The sequence below is a fragment of the Danio aesculapii genome, chromosome 5 (assembly GCF_903798145.1).
Source record: "Danio aesculapii chromosome 5, fDanAes4.1, whole genome shotgun sequence".
Classification (NCBI taxonomy): domain Eukaryota; kingdom Metazoa; phylum Chordata; class Actinopteri; order Cypriniformes; family Danionidae; genus Danio; species Danio aesculapii.
This window is the reverse complement of record NC_079439.1, coordinates 73,188,161-73,193,160: the sequence shown is the minus strand read 5'-3', so window position 1 is coordinate 73,193,160 and position 5,000 is coordinate 73,188,161.

Here is a 5,000-nt window from a genome sequence, read left to right as displayed (position 1 = left end):
TAAATGCAGCCTTGGTGAGCAGGAGAATCTTATTTTAAATCATTTAAAAATCCTACTGACCACACACTTTTGACCGGTAGTGAATATAATAAATTATGATCCATGATGTTGTTATCATTATTACTGTTATGTTAAATTTATTAGATTAGTAGTATTGCATTTATACTAACATTTGTTAAATTAACAACAAGACAAAGCTGATATTAAACTTATGTTAATGTTTATTTATAAATAAAAAGTTGCTTTTTATCGTTAGGTAATGCAAACATCTAATTAACAGAAACAAAATAAACAGTTATTTGCTCATTGCTAATTCAGTGCATTGACTAATGTTGAAATGCATGGGCTAATTCTACTTTAACACTATTGAGAATGCAGGCTTTTTACATTATGGTAATTACAACTATGGAAGTGTACTTATCAAAATATAAAAATTCAAATCATGTTTCTCTTTGAAGAAATCCCAGACGGGAAGGTTTGCTCTCTTCTGAGGACACTTTGTGCACAGAAAGCGCAGCTAAATCAGCTCTGTCTCTCTCTGTGGCTCTTCAAACACACACTTTATGACAGCGTGGCGTCAGGCTTCAGTCTCTGGAGGCATGAAAAGCATGACGTGTGTGTGTGTGTGTCTGCTGGGACTTCACTGTGTGTCTGGGGTCTCGCAGCAGACAAATGAACAGTGAGAGGGGCTGAAATGTCCTCATAGCACCGCATCGGCTGGATTTATCTGTATTTTGAACACAGCATATCTGCAGCTCTCAAATCAAGCTGGAGACGCATGACTTTAACAGTCTGTGCAGTCAAATCACCTCAACTGAGGAAACAACTCATGCAAAAATGAACAACAAATACCCTTGTGTGTTTCTGTGTGTGTGTGCGTGTTTGCATTTGTATCATGTTGTTTGTATAAAGTGAATAAGCTGAAGTCATTACTATTGTAAAGCAGAATGTTTTATTGTGATAGGGGACAGTTGATTCTGTTACTGATTGTTGAAACACTAACAGAGCTGACGATGACAGGGTTGACAGTAACAGCATTGACAGTAACAGAGCTGACGGTAACAGAGTTGATGGTAACAGAGTTGACGGTAACAGAGTTGACGATAACAGAGTTGACGGTAACAGAGTTGACGGTAACAGGGTTGACGATAACAGAGTTGACGATAACAGAGTTGACGGTAACAGAGTTGACGATAACAGGGTTGACGATAACAGAGTTGACGGTAACAGCGTTGACGATAACAGAGTTGACAATAACAGAGTTGACGGTAACAGAGTTGACGGTAACAGCGTTGACGATAACAGCGTTGACAATAACAGAGTTGACGATAACAGAGTTGACGATAACAGAGTTGACAATAACAGAGTTGACGGTAACAGAGTTGACGGTAACAGCGTTGACGATAACAGCGTTGACAATAACAGAGTTGACGATAACAGAGTTGACGATAACAGAGTTGACGATAACAGAGTTGACGATAACAGAGTTGACGGTAACAGAGTTGACGATAACAGAGTTGACGGTAACAGGGTTGACGATAACAGAGTTGACGATAACTGAGTTGACGATAACAGAGTTGACGATAACAGAGTTGACGGTAACAGGGTTGACAATAACAGAGTTGACGATAACAGAGTTGACGATAACAGAGTTGACGGTAACAGAGTTGACGATAACAGAGTTGACGATAACAGAGTTGACGGTAACAGGGTTGACGATAACAGAGTTGACGATAACAGAGTTGACGGTAACAGAGTTGACGGTAACAGAGTTGACGGTAACAGAGTTGACGGTAACAGAGGTGACGATAGGAGAGTTGACGGTATCAGAGTTGACGATAACAGAGTTGACGGTAACAGGGTTGACGATAACAGAGTTGACGATAACAGAGTTGACGATAACAGAGTTGACGATAACAGAGTTGACGATAACAGAGTTGACGGTAACAGAGTTGACGGTAACAGGGTTGACGATATCAGAGTTGACGATAACAGAGTTGACGATAACAGAGTTGACGGTAACAGAGTTAAAGGTAACAGAGGTGACGATAGGAGAGTTGACGGTAACAGAGTTGACGATAGGAGAGTTGACGGTAACAGAGTTGACGATAGGAGAGTTGACGGTAACAGAGTTGACGATAGAAGAGTTGACGGTAGGAGAGTTGATGATAACAGAGTTGACGGTAGGAGAGTTGACGATAACAGAGTTGACGATAGGAGAGTTGACGGTAACAGAGTTGACGATAGAAGAGTTGACGGTAGGAGAGTTGACGATAGGAGAGTTGACGGTAACAGAGTTGACGATAGGAGAGTTGACGATAGGAGAGTTGACGATAACAGAGTTGACGATAGGAGAGTTGACGGTAACAGAGTTGACGATAGAAGAGTTGACGGTAGGAGAGTTGACGATAGGAGAGTTGACGGTAACAGAGTTGACGATAGGAGAGTTGACGATAGGAGAGTTGACGATAGGAGAGTTGACGGTAACAGAGTTGACGATAACAGAGTTGACGATAGGAGAGTTGACGGTAACAGAGTTGACGATAGGAGAGTTGACGATAGGAGAGTTGACGGTAACAGAGTTGACGATAACAGAGTTGACGGTAACAGAGTTGACGATAGAAGAGTTGACGATAAAAGAGTTGACGATAACAGAGTTGACGATAGGAGAGTTGACGGTAACAGAGTTGACGATAGAAGAGTTGACGATAACAGAGTTGACGATAACAGAGTTGACGATAGAAGAGTTGACGATAACAGAGTTGACGATAGGAGAGTTGACGGTAACAGAGTTGACGATAGAAGAGTTGACGATAACAGAGTTGACGATAACAGAGTTGACGATAACAGAGTTGACGATAACAGAGTTGACGGTAACAGAGTTGACGATAGAAGAGTTGACGATAACAGAGTTGACGATAACAGAGTTGACGATAGGAGAGTTGACGATAGAAGAGTTGACGATAAAAGAGTTGACGATAACAGAGTTGACGATAACAGAGTTGACGATAGGAGAGTTGACGATAGAAGAGTTGACGATAGAAGAGTTGACGATAGAAGAGTTGACGATAACAGAGTTGACGATAACAGAGTTGACGATAACAGAGTTGACGGTAACAGTTGACGATAGTATAGTTGACAATAACAGAGTCGGCGATAGCAGTTGACTATAACAGATTTGACAATAGTAACTAAAAAGAATCATAAAAGAGTCTGAAACTTAAAGATTTCAGTTTTATAACTGTGATATGTCGCATATTAATACTGGAAAAGTCGGTTTGAGAGTTCAGATGTTTTTTTTTTCACTGATAGAAACTGAAGTCATTAAAGCATTGAAACACAGAAAAACACAAAGAAACCATACAGCAAACCTATTCAGAGCTCATTAAATGCAGTGACCCGCAGAGATCACAGACGAATCATCTGCACAAGGCCAGTCGCAGCCTCGCGTGTTTACAGACTTTTGCTTTCTGCATGTTTTATTTATTTATTTCTTGTGATTATCCTTTAGTTTCTCTCTACTATAATGTTCTTAAACACACACACACACACACACACACACACACACACACACACACACACACACACACACGCACGCACACACACACACACACACACACACACACACACAGCCAATGGACCGGATCAATATCAGCTGCGTGTTTTTGCAATCAGCTTGATATCACGCAGAGAAGCGGATCCTTAAAACGATGACACGATTATTTATTTATCTATTTTTTTATTCCCGATCGGGAGTCATTTGAGAATAAAAATGAAGATGCACATGTTTCCGCTGGTGTTTTGGGCTGATCGTCAAGGTCGCGTCTTCTTCTTCCCTCCAATGCTTTCAGCTGATTTTAGTCTTAAACTCCGTATGCAAATTTATGATGATGCAGCGAGCATTTCAGAGGACATCTATTTAAAAATCTATTGGTTGGCCAGCATCCAATTTGAGTCACTATATCCAGCGGCTCTTTCCCAGAACAGGTGCCATTAAAACGGATGCATATATTTTCTCTCTCTCCTCAGCCGTGTGATTATGCAGAATAGCTGTATGTGTGCATTACTGATATTTCTGCTGTAGCACTCCGCTGTAAACAGTGCAAAATATGCTTCATTCGCTCATGTTATGCTTACAGCTGCGGATGAATTGTGACTCTGAAGACTGAAGAAATGATGGTGAAAAAGTCCAATAGTATCTGGATGTAGTCTTGATGATGCACGCTGAGATTGCATATCTCAGAGATGCAGTGTCAAACACAATGGAGCTAGTGATGTCACTGTGAGGGGTAGGGTTAGGGATGTGATTCATTCATTCATGTGATTCATTTTCTTTTCGGCTTAGTCCCTTTATTTAACTGGGGTTGCCACAGCAGAATGAACCGCCAACTTATCCAGCACATGTTTTACACAGCGAATGCCCTTCCAGCTGCAAACTATCACTGGGAAACACCTATACACTCTCATTCACACACATACACTACGGACAGTTTAGCTTATCCAATTCCCCTAAAGCGCATGTGTTTGGACTGTGGGAGGAAATCCACGCCAACATTGGGAGAACATGCAAACTCCACACAGAAACACCAACTGACCCAGCCGGGACTCAAACCAGTGACCTTCTTGCTGTGAGGCTGCAGTGCTTACCACTGAGCCACCGTGCCACCAGAGAGGTTTGTTTCAACATATTTTTAAACATAATATTTTTAATAAATTATTTATTTAGCGATTTAGCGATCGCAAAAATCAAGCGAAGTGGGAGTAGGTGGGGGGGTACTCGCGGAAGTCATGTTAAGTGAGGGGGAGGTCGCGGAAATCAAGCGAAGTGGGGGGTAGTCGCGAGAGTCCCGTTAAGTGGGGGGGGGTCACTAAATCAAGCGAAGTGGGGAGTGGGGGGGGGGTAGTCGCGGGAGTCACGTTAAGTGGGGGGGAGGTCGCGGAAATCAAGCGAAGAGGGGGGTGGTGGTGGGTGGGGGGTAGTCCGCGGGAGTCACGTTAAG